The 20,794-nt window shown below is 47.0% G+C and overlaps 1 protein-coding gene and 1 non-coding gene across 4 annotated transcripts in view; both read left to right on the plus strand.

Moving 5' to 3' along the window:
- The window catches only part of LOC124014129 (rho GTPase-activating protein 26-like), a 173,781-nt gene that overhangs the window by 39,063 nt on the left and 113,924 nt on the right, over positions 1–20,794 (plus strand). The gene's annotated exons all lie outside the window — the stretch shown is intronic.
- trnaa-ugc lies at positions 20,643–20,712 on the plus strand. The gene has a single exon. It is a non-coding gene; the product is annotated as a tRNA-Ala (tRNA).

Below are 20,794 nucleotides of genomic sequence, written 5' to 3' on the forward strand. Positions count from 1 at the left end.
AGTAGAGTACAGTAGAGTATAATTCAGTACAGTAGAGTATAGTTCAGCGCAGTAGAGTACAGTAGAGTATAGTTCAGTACAGTAGAGTATAGTTCAGTAGAGTACAGTAGAGTATAGTTCAGTACAGTATAGTATAGTTCAGTACAGTAGAGTATAATTCAGTTCAGTAGAGTATAGTTCAGTAGAGTATAGTTCAGTATAGTACAGTAGAGTATAGTTCAGTACGGTATAGTATAGTTCAGTACAGTAGAGTATAATTCAGTACAGTAGAGTATAGTTCAGTAGAGTATAGTTCTGTACAGTAGAGTATAGTTCAGTAGAGTATAGTTCTGTACAGTAGAGTATAGTTCAGTAGAGTATAGTTCTGTACAGTAGAGTATAGTTCTGTACAGTACAGTGTATTTAGTACAGTACAGTATAGTTCAGTAGAGTATAGTTCAGTAGTTCAGTACAGTATAGTTCTGTACAGTAGAGTATAGTTCAGTACAGTATAGTATAGTTCAGTACAGTAGAGTATAATTCAGTACAGTAGAGTATAGTTCAGTAGAGTATAGTTCTGTACAGTAGAGTATAGTTCAGTAGAGTATAGTTCTGTACAGTAGAGTATAGTTCAGTAGAGTATAGTTCTGTACAGTAGAGTATAGTTCTGTACAGTACAGTGTACTTTAGTACAGTACAGTATAGTTCAGTAGAGTATAGTTCAGTACAGTACAGTATAGTTCTGTACAGTAGAGTATAGTTCAGTACAGTATAGTATAGTTCAGTACAGTAGAGTATAATTCAGTACAGTAGAGTATAGTTCAGTAGAGTATAGTTCTGTACAGTAGAGTATAGTTCAGTACAGTGTACTTTAGTACAGTACAGTATAGTTCAGTAGAGTATAGTTCAGTACAGTACAGTATAGTTCAGTAGAGTATAGTTCAGTACAGTAGAGTATAGTTCTGTACAGTACAGTGTAGTTTAGTACAGTATAGTATAGTTCAGTACAGTAGAGTATAGTTCAGTAGAGTATAGTTCTGTACAGTAGAGTATAGTTCAGTACAGTACAGTGTAGTTTAGTACAGTATAGTATAATTCAGTACAGTAGAGTATAGTTCAGTAGAGTATAGTTCTGTACAGTAGAGTATAGTTCAGTACAGTACAGTGTACTTTAGTACAGTACAGTATAGTTCAGTAGAGTATAGTACAGTACAGTATAGTTCAGTACAGTAGAGTATAGTTCAGTACAGTAGAGTATAGTTCTGTACAGTACAGTGTAGTTTAGTACAGTATAGTATAATTCAGTACAGTAGAGTATAGTTCAGTAGAGTATAGTTCTGTACAGTAGAGTATAGTTCAGTACAGTACAGTGTACTTTAGTACAGTACAGTATAGTTCAGTAGAGTATAGTTCAGTACAGTACAGTACAGTACAGTACAGTACAGTACAGTACAGTATAGTTCAGTACAGTAGAGTATAGTTCAGTACAGTAGAGTATAGTTCAGTACAGTAGAGTATAGTTCAGTACAGTACAGTGTAGTTTAGTACAGTAGAGTATAATTCAGTACAGTAGAGTATAGTTCAGTAGAGTATAGTTCAGTAGAGTACAGTATAGTTCAGTACAGTAGAGTATAGTTCTGTACAGTACATTGTAGTTTAGTACAGTACAGTATAGTTCAGTACAGTAGAGTATAGTTCAGTACAGTACATTGTAGTTTAGTACAGTACAGTAGAGTATAGTTCAGTACAGTAGAGTATAGTTCTGTACAGTACATTGTAGTTTAGTACAGTATAGTATAGTTCAGTACAATAGAGTATAGAGTATAGCACCGTACTATAGTGTGCTCTACTGTACTGAACTATACCTTTCTTTATTGTACTGTACTGTGCTGTACTCTACTGTGCTGTACTGTGCTGCCCAAACTGTCTAAACTCTGTGATCTTGTCACAGCCTGACCATAGTTTGCTTTGTATGTTTCTATGTTTTGGTTGGTCAGGGTGTGAGCTAGTGGGCATTCTATGTTACATGTCTAGTTTGTCTAGTTCTATGTTTGGCCTGATATGGTTCTCAATCAGAGGTAGGTGTTCATCATTGTCTCTGATTGGGAACCATATTTAGGTAGCCTGTTTGGTGTTGGGTTTTGTGGGTGATTGTCCTTGTTACTGTCTCTGTGTTACTTTGCACCAGTATTAGGTTGTTTCGGTTTTCATGTTACGTTTATTGTTTTTGATTCGTGTTTACTTTGTTTCATTAAACATGGATCGCAATAGCCACGCCGCATTTTGGTCTGACTCTACTTCACCTAAAGAGAACCGTTACAGAATCACCCACCACAACAGGACCAAGCGGCATGGTAACGGGCAACAGCGGCGCAAAGAGGAATGGACATGGGAGTATGGTTTGGACTGCAAGAGTATGGACTATACTTCTTGGGAGGAGATAGACAGGTGGGCGGTCGACCCAGGGAGAGTGCCGGAGCCCGCCTGGGATTCGATGGAGCAGTGCGTGGAGGGTTATTGGAGAATGGAGTTGACGAAGCAAGCACGGCGGCGCGGACGGAAGCCCAAGAGTCAGCCCAAAAATGTATTCGGGGGGGACTCACAGGGAGTATGGCTACGCCAGGTAGGAGACCTGCGCAAACTCCCTGTGCTTACCGGGGGGCTAGAAAGACCGGACAGGCACCGTGTTATGCTGTGAAGCGCACGGTGTCCCCAGTGCGGGTGCATAGCCCAGTGCGGTACATTCCAGCTCCGCGTATTGGCCGGGCTAGAGTTAGCATTGAGCCAAGTGCCATGAAGCCGGTTCTACGCAGCTGGTCTCCAGTGCGTCTCCTTGGGCCGGCTTACATGGCACCAACCTTGCGCACAGTGTCCCCAGTTCGCCTGCATAGCTATTCCACCTCGCCGCACTGGCAGGGCGACCGGGACCATTCAACCGGGTAAGGTTGGGCAGGCTCGGTGCTCAAGAGCTCCAGTGCGCCTGCACGGTCCGGTCTATCCGTCACCACCTCCACGCACCAGCCCTCCGGTGGCAGCCCCCGCACCAGGCTGTCTCTCCGGCTCATCCGTACAGGTGCTCCCGTCTGTTCAGTGCTGCCGGAGCCTTCCTCCCTCCTCTCCTAACCCTCCTATGAACTTCACGTTGGTACTCATGGGTCCTTTACATGGAAATGACCCAAAATCAACATGAAATATCCAAGGAGGCAGAGATGTCTTGCTAAGTCTCTGCGGTGACCTCCGTGTGAATGACCTCACTACTATGACCTGCTCCATGTGTGTGAGACAGGAGGAGTGTCTCGGAGTTGTTGCTATTCCTGTTGTATGTGTCAACAGAGAACTAAGACAACCTCCCACTCCAATGTTCTAGCTGTGTGTGAATACACTTGAATCCAGCACAAGCTGATCCCAGGGTTGTTGGATGACTGTTGAAAACCTACTGGGAAACCTGTTTTTTGTTGTTGTCTAGTTTTGCACAGATAAATGTACTCTTTTTTTGTTTCTGCCTCCCAGAATGATTTAGGCCTAATATTTATGTATGTTACTAAGTGGCTGAAACCAATGTCAAGTTTGTGGGAGCTGGGGAGGTCGGCTAGTGAAATACAGCAACTCACCCCCAACAGAGCCTCACAGTGCTCTCTCCCCTTCCTTCTCTCTCACCCTCTCTCTCCTATCAATTCAATTAAAGTGGCTTTATCCTTTCTCTCTCTCTCTCTCTCTCTCGTTCTCTCTCTCTCCCCCTCCTTTCTTTCTCTCTTGCTGTCTGTCTCTCTTTCAATTCAATCACTCTCTATCTCTCTTCTTTCCTGTCTCTCTCTCTCTCTCTCTCTCTGCCGCCCCTCTCTATTTTCTCTCTCTCCTTTTCTCTCCCCCCTCTCTCTCTCTCTCTCTCTCTCTCACTCTCACTCTCACTCTCACTCTCACTCACTCATATATTCTGCTGTCCTGGAGCAGAACAAGCTTTTGGGACCTTGTGGATTTTCTGTTTTCAATAGTGGGGTTCACAGTTAAATGATTGCTGCTGCACCACATGAAACCTCATGATCCCTCAGAGGAAATGGTTTCCACTTCTGTGGATATCATGTTGAATGTTAATGTGCTGCTTGCCACACTATTGTTTTTGTGGGAGTTGTTGGATGATTTTGTTCCTTTTCGTGGAGAAAACCTCCCTGGTTTCTCTACTTGCTGTGTCAGCATCAGGTGTGGCAGAGCCAAAACCCTGGAGAAAGAATTCTGTCTGCTAAAAAAAAAGAAAACATCTTTCTGTTCTTCATGGTAGCCCTTTTTGTGCCTGTTGCTAGGAGACGGGAAGAGCTATGTGGCAGAACATTGAGCCTGGTTTCGGACAAGAGAAAAGACACGGAACCGAGGAAAGAGAGAAAGAGGAGAAACCTCTGGGGCTTACAGATATACAGTTATTATGTGTTCCTTCTGACTTGGCTCTAACTGTTTACTTTAGTTCCCAATAGCTGCCTTACATGCTCAATGTTTCTTCCTAATTCTCTGGGCGTTCTAGCAGGCCCTTTGTGGTACTGGTCCTTTGTTTTCTTGGTTTGAGTGAGCCATTGTTAAAACTCTGTTTGGTTCCAAGGAACATTCTGTTTCTGATGAGGCTTCAGTTTTCAGGGGGAAACAGCAAACGCTAAAATGGCTAACAGTCCTTTTCTCTTGAGTTATTTCCTGATTGACTGTCATTACTCCCTGGGATTCTCTTTTTGTTTGTCATTAAAGCACTGGAAGAGCGTAGCAGTGAGAGTGATGTGTGTGTGTGTGTTTCCCTGTCAGTCTTTTCTATGTTGCTTCGCTGATGATAGTAATGAGACAGGCAGGGTGTGACCCAATCTTCCCCATGTCCCTCTTTCATCAGTCAACAAACTGTAAACACATTCCCATGCCCTCTTTCATCAGTCAACAAACTGTAAACACATCCCCATGCCCCTCTTTCATCAGTCAACAAACTGTAAACACATCCCCATGTCCCTCTTTCATCAGTCAACAAACTGTAAACACATCCCCATGTCCCTCTTTCATCAGTCAACAAACTGTAAACACATCCCCATGTCCCTCTTTCATCAGTCAACAAACTGTAAACACATCCCCATGTCCCTCTTTCATCAGTCAACAAACTGTAAAAACACACACACATTCCCATGCCCTCTTTCATCAGTCAACAAACTGTAAACACACACACATTCCCATGCCCCTCTTTCATCAGTCAACAAACTGTAAACACATCCCCATGTCCCCCTCTTTCATCAGTCAACAAACTGTAAACACATCCCCATGTCCCTCTTTCATCAGTCAACAAACTGTAAACACATCCCCATGCCCCTCTTTCATCAGTCAACAAACTGTAAACACATGCCCATGTCCCTCTTTCATCAGTCAACAAACTGTAAACACATCCCCATGCCCCTCTTTCATCAGTCAACAAACTGTAAACACATCCCCATGTCCCTCTTTCATCAGTCAACAAACTGTAAACACATGCCCATGTCCCTCTTTCATCAGTCAACAAACTGTAAACACATGTCCCTCTTTCATCCCAAATGTCCCTCTTTCATCAGTCAACAAACTGTAAACACATCCCCATGCCCCTCTTTCATCAGTCAACAAACTGTAAACACATCCCCATGTCCCTCTTTCATCAGTCAACAAACTGTAAACACACACACATTCCCATGCCCTCTTTCATCAGTCAACAAACTGTAAACACACACACATTCCCATGCCTCTCTTTCATCAGTCAACAAACTGTAAACACACACACATTCCCATGCCCCTCTTTCATCAGTCAACAAACTGTAAACACACACACATTCCTATGCCCCTCTTTCATCAGTCAACAAACTGTAAACACACACACATTCCCATGCCTCTCTTTCATCAGTCAACAAACTGTAAACACACACACATTCCCATGCCTCTCTTTCATCAGTCAACAAACTGTAAACACACACACATTCCCATGCACCTCTTTCATCAGTCAACAAACTGTAAACACACACACATTCCCATGCACCTCTTTCATCAGTCAACAAACTGTAAACACACACACATTCCCATGCCCCTCTTTCATCAGTCAACAAACTGTAAACACACACACATTCCCATGCCTCTCTTTCATCAGTCAACAGACTGTAAACACACACACATTCCCATGCCTCTCTTTCATCAGTCAACAAACTGTAAACACACACACATTCCCATGCCTCTCTTTCATCAGTCAACAAACTGTAAACACATCCCCATGTCCCTCTTTCATCAGTCAACAAACTGTAAACACATCCCCATGCCCCCCTTTCATCAGTCAACAAACTGTAAACACATTCCCATGCCCCTCTTTCATCAGTCAACAAACTGTAAACACATCCCCATGCCCCTCTTTCATCAGTCAACAAACTGTAAACACATCCCCATGCCCCTCTTTCATCAGTCAACAAACTGTAAACACATCCCCATGCCCCTCTTTCATCAGTCAACAAACTGTAAACACATTCCCATGCCCCTCTTTCATCAGTCAACAAACTGTAAACACACACACATTCCCATGCCCCTCTTTCATCAGTCAACAAACTGTAAACACACACACATTCCCATGCCCCTCTTTCATCAGTCAACAAACTGTAAACACACACACATTCCCATGTCCCTCTTTCATCAGTCAACAAACTGTAAACACATTCCCATGCCTCTCTTTCATCAGTCAACAAACTGTAAACACATCCCATGTCCCTCTTTCATCAGTCAATAAACTGTAAACACACACACATTCCCATGCCTCTCTTTCATCAGTCAACAAACTGTAAACACACACACATTCCCATGCCTCTCTTTCATCAGTCAACAAACTGTAAACACACACACATTCCCATGCCCCTCTTTCATCAGTCAACAAACTGTAAACACACACACATTCCCATGCCCCTCTTTCATCAGTCAATAAACTGTAAACACACACACATTCCCATGCCTCTCTTTCATCAGTCAACAAACTGTAAACACACACACATTCCCATGCCCCTCTTTCATCAGTCAACAAACTGTAAACACACACACATTCCCATGCCTCTCTTTCATCAGTCAACAAACTGTAAACACACACACATTCCCATGCCTCTCTTTCATCAGTCAACAAACTGTAAACACATTCCCATGCCCCTCTTTCATCAGTCAACAAACTGTAAACACACACACATTCCCATGCCCCTCTTTCATCAGTCAACAAATTGTAAACACACACACATTCCCATGCCTATAGTCTCCATGCTGACACATACAGATGTGATGAAAGCCAGCTGTTCAGAGTCAGACAGACAAAGGGTTTGTTTCCAGTGTGTGTGTGTGTGTGTGTGTGTGTACACACACATTGTGTGTGTGTGTGTGTGTGTGTGTGTGTGTGTGTGTGTGTACACACACATTGTGTGTGTGTGTGTGTGTGTGTGTGTGTGTGTGTGTAAACACACACACATTGTGTGTTTGTGTGTGTAAAACACACACATTGTGTGTTTGTGTGTGTTCAAGGGTTCTCTTTTGTCCGCCGCAGCACTGTGTCAGAGGCTGCCACATTTGCTATTGTAACCAATCAAACATGTAGGTCACATTTTGATTAGCTGAACAAGGTTCCTGCATGTGTTTGTGGGCATGTGGTGAACTATCTGTCTGTGTGTGTGTCCTATCTTCAAGTTCTGCCCTCTCCTTACCCTCTTAAAGGGGATGCCACACACTGTGTAACAGTGATCAAGTTTTAATAATTGTCTGTGTGTGTGTCCTGTCTTCAAGTTCTGCCCTCTCCTTACCCTCTTAAAGGGGATGCCACACACTGTGTAACAGTGATCAAGTTTTAATAATTGTCTGTGTGTGTGTCCTGTCTTCAAGTTCTGCCCTCTCCTTACCCTCTTAAAGGGGATGCCACACACTGTGTAACAGTGATCAAGTTTTAATAATTGGGTCATTATGACGTACACAACCTGAACAAAAGTATGTGGACACATGCTTGTCCAACATCTCATTGCAAAATCAAGGGCATTAATAGGGAATTGGTGCCCCCTTTGCTGCTATAACAGCCTCCACTCTTCTGGGAAGGCTTTCTACTAGATGTTGGATCTTTGCTGCGGGGACTTGCTTCCATTCAGCCGCAAGAGCATTAGTGAGGTCGGGCACTGATGTTGAGCGATTGGGACTGGCTCGCAGTCAGCGTTCCAATTCATCCCAAAGGTGTTCGATGGGGTTGAGGTCAAGGCTCTCTGCAGGCCAATAAAGTTGTTCCACACTGATCTCGATAAACCATTTCTGTATGGACCTCGCTTTGTGCACGGGGGGCATTGTCATACTGAAACAGGAAAAGGCCTCCCCCAAACTGTTGCCACAAAGTTGGAAGCACAGAATTGTCTAGAATGTCATTGTACGCTGTAGCGTCAAGATTTCCCTTCACTGGAACAAAGGGGCCTAGCCTGAACCATGAAAAACAGCCCCAGACCATTACACCTTCACCACCAAACTTTACAGTTGACAATAGCAGGTAGTGTTCTACTGGCATCCGCCAAACCCAGATTTGTCAGTCGGACTGCCAGATGGTGAAGCGTGATTCATCACTCCAGAGAACACATTTCCACTGCTCCAGAGTCCAATGGCTTTTCCTTCTCATTAACATGTTTTCTATCAGCTGTAGTGCTCTCTCTCTTTCTCTCTCTTCCTCCCTCCCTCGCTCTTTCTCTCTCTTTTTTTTATCTCTGCCTGGCCTCAGGGAGTACACCTCAGGTCTATGTCTCACACTGCAGTCAAACCACCAGCAAAAAATATTTACACAAGTGGGAGTAATTAGCATGTTATTGAGAGGTATGTGGAAATCACGGGTGTGGATTTGGGCCTGTGTGTGTCAGTGTGTGTGTGTAGTGTGTGTGTGTAGCGTGTTTGTGTGTCAGTGAGTGTGTAGCCTGGGCACGTGCTAGCCCACATCAAGCCCACACCACCCCAATATTGGCTAGCCCACACCACCCCAACACTGGCTAGCCCACACCAAGCCATACACCACCCCAACACTGGCTAGCCCACTCAAATGACTGCCTCACCTGGTTTACCAACTACTTCTCAGATAGAGTTCAGTGTGTCAAATCGGAGGGCCTGTTGTCCGGACCTCTGGCAGTCTCTATGGAGGTGCCACAGGATTCAATTCTCTGGCCGACTCTTTTCTCTGTATATATCAACGATGTTGCTCTTGCTGCTGGTGATTAGCTGATCCACCTCTATGGAGACGACACCATTCTGTATACATCTGGCCCTTCCTTGGACACTGTGCTAATTAACCTACAGACGAGCTTCAATGCCATACAACACTCCTTCCGCGACCTCCAACTGCTTTTATATACAAGTAAAACTAAGTGCATGCTCTTCAACCGATTGCCGCCCGCACCCTCCCGCCTGACTAGTGTCATTACTACAAATACCTAGGTGTCTGGTTAGACTGTAAACTCTCCTTCCAGACTCACATTAAGCGTCTCCAATCCAAAATTAAATCTAGAATCGGCTTCCTATTTCGCAACAAAGCTTCCTTCACTCATGCTGCCCAACATACTCTCGTAAAACTGACCATTCTACCAATCCTTGACTTCGGCGATGTCATTTAAAAAATAGCCTCCAACACTCTACTCACCAAAGCCCCATATACTACCCACCACTGCGACCTGTATGCTCTCGTTGGCTGGGCATCACTACATATTCGTCGCCAAACCCACTGGCCCCAGGTCATCTATAAGTCTGCCTCGTCTCAGCTCATTGGTCACCATAGCAACACCCGCTCCAGCAGGTATATTTCACTGGTCATCCCCAAAGCCAACAATTCCTTTGGCCGCCTTTCCTTCCTTGCTGCCAATGACTGGAACGAATTGCAAAAATCACTGAAGCTGCAGTCACCATCCCAACACGGGCTAGCCCACACCAAGCCAACACGGGCTAGCCCACACCAAGCCAACACGGGCTAGCCCACACCAAGCCCACACCAAGCCAACACGGGCTATCCCACACCAAGCCCACACCAAGCCAACACGGGCTAGCCCACACCAAGCCCACACCATCCCAACACGGGCTAGCCCACACCAAGCCCACACCATCCCAACACGGGCTAGCCCACACAAGCCAACACGGGCTAGCCAACAGCCAACACGGGCTAGCCCACACCAAGCCCACACCATCCCAACACGGGCTAGCCCACACCAAGCCCACACCATCCCAACACGGGCTAGCCCACACCAAGTCCGCACCATCCCAACACGGGCTAGCCCACACCAAGCCCACACCATCGCAACACGGGCTAGCCCACACCAAGCCAACACGGGCTAGCCCACACCAAGCCCACACCATCCCAACACGGGCTTGCCCACACCAAGCCCACACCAAGCCAACACGGGCTAGCCCACACCAAGCTCAGCTAGAGGCGGGGGATCTCTGCTCTTTCTCGCCTCTGCTCTCTGGTTGGGCAAGGTTGTAGGGTGAAACCACTGTACTCCCCTCAGTACTTGGGAGCTACTAGTAGTGGGGAGGAGAGGAGAGGGAGTAAGGCGCACTGGACTTTGAGTATTTTGGCAAGACCTGAGTGTTGAAAGATCTGCACTGCACATTGACCCTGGCTGGTGATAATGGGAAATATGACTTCCATTCCTTCTACTTTCCTTTTCCCTCATGCCTGATGAAGGCAGTGACGCTACCCTCTCAATACCCTCTCACTACCCTTTAATTTCCCTCTAACTACACTCTCACTACCCTACCACTATCCTCTCACTATCCTTTCATTTCCCTCTAACTACACTCTCACTACTCTATCACTACCCTCTCACTATCACTACCCTCTCACTACCCTTTCATTTCCCTATCACTCACTATCACTATCCTTTCACACCCTCACTACCCTCTCACTATCGCCACCCTCTCACTACCCTCTTACTATCGCCACCCTCTCACTATCGCTACCCTCTCACTATCGCTACCCTCTCACTATCACTACCCTCTCACTATCACTACCCTCTCACTATCACTACCCTCTCACTACCCTCTCACTATCACTACCCTCTCTCACTATCACTATCCCTCTCACTCCTACCTCACTATCACTACCCTCTCACCCTCTCACTATCGCTACCCTCTCACTATCGCTACCCTCTCACTATCACTACCCTCTCACTATCGCTACCCTCTCACTATCACTACCCTCTCACTACCCTCTCACTACCCTCTCACTATCACTACCCTCTCACTATCACTACCCTCTCACTATTGCTACCTCTCACACTATCACTACCCTCTCACTATCACTACCCTCTCACTATCACTACCCTCTCACTATCACTACCCTCTCACTATCACTACCCTCTCACTATCGCTACCCTCTCACTATCACTACCCTCTCACTACCCTCTCACTATCGCTACCCTCTCACTATCACCCTCTCACTACCCTCTCACTATCGCTACCCTCTCACTAACGCTACCCTCTCACTATCGCTCACTATCCTTTCACTATCACTATCCTCTCACCCTCACTACCCTCTCACTATCGCTACCCTCTCACTATCACTACCTCTCACTCACTACCCTCTCACTATCGCTACCCCCTCTCACTATCACTACCCTCTCACTACCCTCTCACTATCGCTATACCCTCTCACTATCACTCCCTCTCACTCACTATCGCTACCCTCTCACTATCGCTACCCTCTCACTATCACTACCCTCTCACTATCACTACCCTCTCACTACCCTCTCACTATTGCTACCCTCTCACTATCACTACCCTCTCACTACCCTCTCACTATCGCTACACCCTCTCACTATCACTACCCTCTCACTATCGCTACCCTTCTCACTATCGCTACCCTCTCACTATCGCTACCCTCTCACTATCACTACCCTCTCACTATCACTACCCTCTCACTACCCTCTCACTATCTACCTCTCACCCTCTCACTATCGCTACCCTCTCACTACCCTCTCACTATCACTATCCTTACCCTCTCACTATCCTCTCACCCTCTCACTAACCTCACTCACTATCACTATCCTCTCACCTCTCACTACCCGCTCTCACTATCACTACCCTCTCACTATCACTACCCTCTCACTATCGCTACCCTCTCACTATCACTACCCTCTCACTATCACTACCCTCTCACTATCACTACCCTCTCACTACCCTCTCACTATCTGCCCTCTCATTACCCTCTCACTATCTCACTACCCTCTCACTATCGCTACCCTCTCACTATATCTACCCTCTCACTATCACTACCCTCTCACTATCGCTACCCTCTCACTATCACTACCCTCTCACTATCACTACCCTCTCACTATCACTACCCCTCACTACCTCTACCCTCTCACTACCCTCTCACTATCATCTACCTCTCACTACCCTATCACTACCCTATCACTACCCTCTCACTATCACTACCCTATCTCACTATCACTACCCTCTCACTACCCTCTCACTACCCTATCACCACCCTATCACTACCCTCTCACTATCACTACCCTCTATCACTACCCTCTCACTACCCTCTCACTATCGCTACCCTCTCACTATCACTACCCTCTCTACTACCCCTCTCACTATCGCTACCCTCTCACTACCCTATCACTACCCTATCACTACCCTCTCACTCACTATCGCTACCCTCTCACTATCACTACCCTCTCACTATACCCTCTCACTACCCTATCACTACCCTATCACTACCCTATCACTACCCTCTCACTAACGCTACCCTCTCACTATCGCTATCCTTTCACTATCACTATCCTCTCACCCTCACTACCCTCTCACTATCGCCACCCTCTCACTATCACTACCCTCTCACTACCCTCTCACTATCACTACCCTCTCACTACCCTCTCACTATCGCTACCCTCTCACTATCGCTACCCTCTCACTACCCTCTCACTATCGCTACCCTCTCACTATCGCTACCCTCTCACTATCACTACCCTCTCACTATCACTACCCTCTCACTATCGCTACCCTCTCACTATCGCTACCCTCTCACTATCACTACCCTCTCACTATCACTACCCTCTCACTACCCTCTCACTATCGCTACCCTCTCACTATCGCTACCCTCTCACTATCGCTACCCTCTCACTAACGCTACCCTCTCACTATCGCTATCCTTTCACTATCACTATCCTCTCACCCCCACTACCCTCTCACTATCACTACCCTCTCACTATCACTACCCTCTCACTATCACTACCCTCTCACTACCCTCTCACTATCGCTACCCTCTCACTATCGCTACACTCTCACTATCGCTACCTTCTCACTATCGCTACCCTCTCACTATCGCTACCCTCTCACTATCACTACCCTCTCACTATCACTACCCTCTCACTATCACTATCCTCTCATCCTCTCACCCCCATTATCACTACCTTCTCACTATCACTACCCTCTCACTATCACTGACCTCTCACTACCACTGCTCACTCTCATTACCCTGTCACTATCACTACCCTCTCATTACCCTATCACTATCACTACCCTCTCACTATCACTACCCTCTCACTATCACTGCCCTCTCATTACCCTGTCACTATCACTACCCTCTCACTATCACTACCCTCTCACTATCACTGCCCTCTCACTATCACTGCCCTCTCATTACCCTGTCAATATCACTACCCTCTCATTACCCTCTCACTATCACTACCCTCTCACTATCACTACCTTCTCACTATCACTGCCCTCTCATTGCCCTGTCACTATCACTACCCTCTCACTATCACTACCCTCTCACTATCACTGCCCTCTCATTACCCTGTCACTATCACTACCCTCTCATTACCCTCTCACTATCACTACCCTCCCACTCACCCACGTCACTGCTCCTACCCTCTCATTACCCTCTCACTATCACTGCCCTCTCACTACCCTGTCACTATCACTATCACTACCCTCTCATTACCCTCTCACTATCATTACCCTCTCACTAGCCTGTCACTACCCTCTTATTGCCCTCTCACTACCATTACCCTCTCACTACCCTGTCACTACCCCTCTCACTACCCTACACTACCCTCTCACTATACCCTATCACTACCCTCTCACTGTCACTACCCTATCACTACCCTCCCACTGTCACTACCCTATCACTACCCTCACTACCCTATCACTACCCTATCACGACCCTCTCACTACCCTCTCACTACCCTATCACTACCCTATCACTACCCCCTATCACTACACTATCACTACCCTCACCCTATCACTACCCTATCCCTATCAATACCCTATCACTACACCCTCTCACTACCCTACACTACCCTCTCACTACCCTATCACTACCCTCTCACTGTTACTACCCTTTCACTACCCTATCACTACCCTCCCACTGTCACTACCCTATCACCACCCTATCACTACCCTCTCACTATCACTACCCTCTCACTATCACTACCCTCTCACTACACTATCACTCACCCTATCACTACCCTCATCACTACCCTACCCTATCACTACCCTATCACTACCCTCACTACCCTGTCACTACCCTATCACTACCCTATCTACCCTCTCACTACCCTACCCTCTCACTATCTCACCCTCTCACTATCACTACCCTCTCACTCACTCCCTCTCACTACCCTCACTCACCCTCTAACGCTACCCTCTCACTATCGCTATCACTATCCTTTCACTATCACTATCCTCTCACCCTCACTACCCTCTCACTATCGCTACCCTCTCACTACCCTCTCACTATCACTACCCTCTCACTACCCTCTCACTATCACTACCCTCTCACTACCCTCTCACTATCGCTACCCTCTCACTATCCCTACCCTCTCACTATCACTACCCTCACTATCACTACCCTCTCACTATCACTACCCTCTCACTATCGCTACCCTCTCACTATCACTACCCTCTCACTATCACTACCCTCTCACTATCGCTTATCCTTTACTATCCCTCTCACTATCACTACCCTCTCACTATCACTACCCTCTCACTATCACTACCCTCTCACTACCCCTCTCACTATCGCTACCCTCTCACTACTACCCTCTCACTATCGCTACCCTCTCACTAACTATCGCTACCCTCTCACTATCGCTACCCTCTCTCACTACTACCCTCTCACTATCACTATCCTCTCACTATCACACCTCTCACCCTCTCACTATCACTACCCTCTCACTATCACTACCCTCTCTACCCTCTCACTATCACTACCCTCTCACTACCCTCTCACTACTCACTACCCTCTCACTATCACTACACTCTCACTATCACTGCCCTCTCTACCCTGTCCCTCTACCCTATCGCTACCCTCTCACTATCACTACCCTCTCACTATCTCACTATCCCTCCTCACTATCACTACCCTCTCACTATCACTATCCTCTCACTATCACTACCTTCTCACTATCACTACCCTCTCACTACCCTACACTACCTCTCACTACCACTCACTGTCACTACCCTCTCATTACCCTGTCACTATCACTACCCTCTCACCCTTCACCCTATCACCCTATCACTACCCTCTCACTATCACTACCCTCTCACTATCACTACCCTCTCATCACTACCCTGTCACTACCCTCTCACTACCCTCTCACTACTATCACTACCCTATCCTCACTACCCTATCACTACCCTCTCCTCTCACTATCACTGCCCTCTCATCACTACCCTATCACTATCACCCTACTCCCTCATCACTACCCTCTCACTATCACTACCCTCTCACTATCACTACCCTCTCCTTCTCACTATCACTGCCCCTCATTGCCACTGTCACTATCACTACCCTCTCCCTATCACTACCCTATCACTACCCTCTCCCTCTCACACCCTATCACCCCTCATCACTACCCTGTCACTATCACTACCCTCACTCATCACTACCCTCTCACTATCGCTACCCTATCACTACACTATCGCACTCACTATCGCTACCCTCTCACTACCCCTCACTCATTACCCTCTCACTATCACTGCCCTCTCACTACCCTCTCACTATCACTACCCTCTCATTACCCTCTCACTCACTATCGCTACCCTCTCACTATCGCCTACCCTCTCACTCACTACCCTCTTATTCACTACCCTCTCACTATCGCCACCCTCTCACTATCCTCTATCACTACTCCTATCACTACCCTCTCACTATCACTACCCTCTCACTACCCTCTCACTATCACTACCCTCTCACTATCACTACCCTCTCACTACCCTCTCACTATCGCTACCCTCTCACTACCCTACCACTCTCACTATCACTACCCTCTATCACTATCACTACCCTCTCACTACCCTCTCACACTACCCTCTCACTACCCTCTCCTATCCCTCTCACTATCACTACCCTCTCACTATCACTACCCTATCACTACCCTCTCACTATCGCCTCTCACTATCCTACCCTCTCACTATCACTACCCTCACTATCACTACCCTCTCACTGTTACTACCCTCTCACTTCACTACCCTCTCACTACCCTCCTATCCTTTCACTATCACTATCCTCTCACCCCCCACTACCCTCTCACTATCACTACCCTCTCACTACCCTATCACTACCCTCTCACTATCACTACCCTCTCACTACCCTCTCACTATCGCTACCCTCTCACTATCTTCACACTACTCACTATCACTACCCTCTCACTATCCTATCACCTCTCACTATCACTACCCTCTCACTATCACTACCCTCTCACTATCACTACCCCTTTCACTATCCTACCCTATTCACTACCCTATCACCACCCTATCACTACCCTCTCACTATCACTACCCTATCACTACCCTCTCACTACCCTATCACCACCCTATCACTACCCTCTCACTATCACTACCCTATCACTACCCTCTCACTATCACCCTACCCTCTCACTGTCACTACCCTATCACTACCCTCTCACTACCCTCACTACCCTCTCACCTACCCTATCACTACCCTCTCCTACCCTACACTACCCTCTCACTACTGTCACTATACCCTATCACTACCCTCTCACTATCACTACCCTATCACTACCCTATCACTACCCTCTCACTACCCTACACTACCCTCTCACTACCCTATCACCACCCTATCACTACCCTCTCACTATCACTACCCTATCACTACCCTACACTACCCTCTCACTACCCTACACTACCCTCTCACTACCCTATCACCACCCTATCACTACCCTCTCACTATCACTACCCTATCACTACCCTACACTACCCTCTCACTACCCTACACTACCCTCTCACTACCCTATCACCACCCTATCACTACCCTATCACTACCCTCTCCCTCTCACTACCCTATCACTACCCTATCACTACCCTCTCCCTATCACTACCCTCTCACTACCCTCTCACTACCCTATCACTACCCTCTCCCTCTCACTACCCTATCACTACCCTATCACTACCCTATCACTACCCTCTCCCTCTCACTACCCTATCACTACCCTATCACTACCCTCTCCCTCTCACTACCCTATCACTACCCTATCACTACCCTATCCCTATCACTACCCTATCACTACCCTATCACTACCCTATCACTACCCTCTCCCTATCACTACCCTATCACTACCCTCTTCCTCTCACTACCCTCTCACTAACATACACTACCCTCTCACTACCCTCTCACTATCACCACCCTCTTCCTCTCACTACCCTCCACAACCCTCTCACTACCCTCTCATTGCCCTACACAACCCTCTCACTACCCTCTCACTACCCTCTCACTACCCTCCACAACCCTCTCACTACCCTCTCACTACCCATACACTACCCTCTCACTATCACTACCCTATCACTACCCTATCACAACACTCTCACTATCCTCTCACTACCCTCCACAACCCTCTCACTACCCTCTCACTATCACTACCCTCTCACTACCCTTTCACTACCCTATCACTACCCTTTCACTACCCTATCACTACCCTCCCACTGTCACTACCCTATCACTACCCTTTCACTACCCTATCACTACCCTCCCACTGTCACTACCCTCTCACTACCCTCCTCACTATCACTACCCTACCACTACCCTATCACTACCCTCCCACTGTCACTCCCCTATCACTACCCTCACCCTATCACTACCCTATCACCACCCTTTCACTACCATATCGCTAACCTATCACTACCCTATCACTACCCTCTCACTACCCTATCACTACCCTCTCACTACCCTCTCACTACCCTCACCCTATCACTACCCTATCAATACCCTATCACTACCCTCTCACTACCCTACACTACCCTCTCACTGTCACTACCCTATCACTACCCTATCACTACCCTCCCACTCTCACTACCCTATCACCACCCTATCACTACCCTCTCACTATCACGACCCTCTCACTACCCTTTCACTAACCTATCACTACCCTCCCACTGTCACTACCCTATCACCACCCTATCACTACCCTCTCACTATCACGACCCTCTCACTACCCTTTCACTAACCTATCACTACCCTATCACCACCCTATCACTACCCTATCACTACCCTCTCACGACCCTCTCACTACCCTTTCACTACCCTATCACTACCCTATCACTACCCTCTCACCACCCTATCACTACCCTCTCACTATCACTACCCTATCACTACCCTTTCACTACCCTTTCACTACCCTATCACTACCCTCTCACTACCCTCTCACTATCACTACCCTGTCACTACCCTATCACTACCCTATCACCACCCTATCACTACCCTCTCACTACCCTCTCACTATCACTACCCTTTCACTACCCTTTCACTACCCTATCACTACCCTATCACCACCCTATCACTACCCTCTCACTATCACTACCCTATCACTACCCTCTCACTACCCTATCGCCACCCTATCACTACCCTCTCACTATCACTACCCTATCACCACCCTATCACTACCCTCTCACTATCACTACCCTATCACTACCCTATCACTACCCTCTCACTACCCTACACTACCCTCTCACCACCCTATCACTACCCTCTCACTACCCTCACACTACCCTATCACTCACTACCCTATCACTACCCTATCACTACCCTCCTCACTACCCTCTCACTACCCTCTCACTACCCCCTATCACTACCCTATCACTACCCTCACTCTACCCTCTCACTACCCTATCACCACCCTATCACTACCCTATCACTACCCTATCACTACCCTCTCCCTCTCACTATCCTATCACTACCCTATCACTACCCTCTCCCTCTCACTACCCTCTCACTACTCCTATCACTACCCTATCACTACCCTATCCTATCACTACCCTATCTCTCTCTCACTACCCTATCACTACCCTATCACTACCCTATCACTACCCTCTCCCTCTCACTACCCTATCACTACCCTATCACTACCCTATCACTACCATCTCCCTCTCACTACCCTATCACTACCATCTCCCTCTCACTACCCTATCACTACCCTATCACTACCCTATCACTACCCTATCACTACCCTATCACTACACTATCACTACCCTCACCCTATCACTACTCACCCTATCACTACCCTCACCCTATCACTACCCTATCACTACCCTCTCACTACCCTATCACTACCCTCTCACTGTCACTACCCTATCACTACCCTATCACCACCCTATCACTACCCTCTCACTATCACGACCCTCTCACTACCCTTTCACTACCCTATCACTACCCTATCACCACTCTATCACTACCCTATCACTACCCTCTCACGACCCTCTCACTACCCTTTCACTACCCTATCACTACCCTATCACCACCCTATCACTACCCTCTCACTACCCTCTCACTATCACTACCCTTTCACTACCCTATCACTACCCTATCACCACCCTATCACTACCCTCTCACTATCACTACCCTATCACTACCCTATCACTACCCTCTCACTACCCTCTCACTACCCTACACTACCCTCTCACTACCCTATCACCACCCTCTCACTACCCTCTCACTACCCTATCACTACCCTATCACTACCCTCTCCCTATCACTACCCTATCACTACCCTCTCCCTATCACTACCCTATCACTACCCTATCCCTCTCACTACCCTATCACTACCCTATCGCTACCCTCTCCCTATCACTACCCTATCACTACCCTATCACTACCCTCTCCCTATCACTACCCTATCACTACCCTATCACTACCCTATCACCACCCTATCACTACCCTCTCACTATCACTACCCTATCACTAATATTGTGTTATTGTTGTTATTGTTGTTATTGTTATGCATATTATTAATAAGGGGGTTTGTTCAAAAATGTTCCACCACAGTTTCAAGTTGAAGAACCCCTGAGGGATACTCCAGGAACCTTTTATTTTTAGTTTCGATATATCTTCAAAAATAGTCTGCTGACATGTAACTGTATCTGTTTGTTTACCATCACTACTGTTAGGTAGAGCACGAAGTTACGCATTTCACTGTACTTGTGACAATAAAACTTGAACTTGATAGTTTTGCTTCAGGAAATCGGTTACTAGAGAGAGAGAGGGAGCGAATCAGAAAGTAACTGTTAGACTGGGCATCTGGATTAGATTACAGGATTAGAACCAGGTACATTCTCTGAGATCCTAATGTTAACTCTGATTATCTGGAGGTATGAACATGACTATGATATCAACACGTCTAGATGGCATGCAGGGCTCATGATGAGTGTGGCTCAGTTGGTAGAGCATGGTGCTTGCAACGCCAGGGTTGTGGGTTCAATTCCCATGGGGGACCAGTAGAAAATGTATTGCACTCACTACTGTAAGTAGCTGTGAATAAGAGTGTCTGCTAAATTACTTAAATGTCAATATTACTGC

This window comes from Oncorhynchus gorbuscha, linkage group LG02 (genome assembly GCF_021184085.1).
Source record: "Oncorhynchus gorbuscha isolate QuinsamMale2020 ecotype Even-year linkage group LG02, OgorEven_v1.0, whole genome shotgun sequence".
Lineage (NCBI taxonomy): Eukaryota > Metazoa > Chordata > Actinopteri > Salmoniformes > Salmonidae > Oncorhynchus > Oncorhynchus gorbuscha.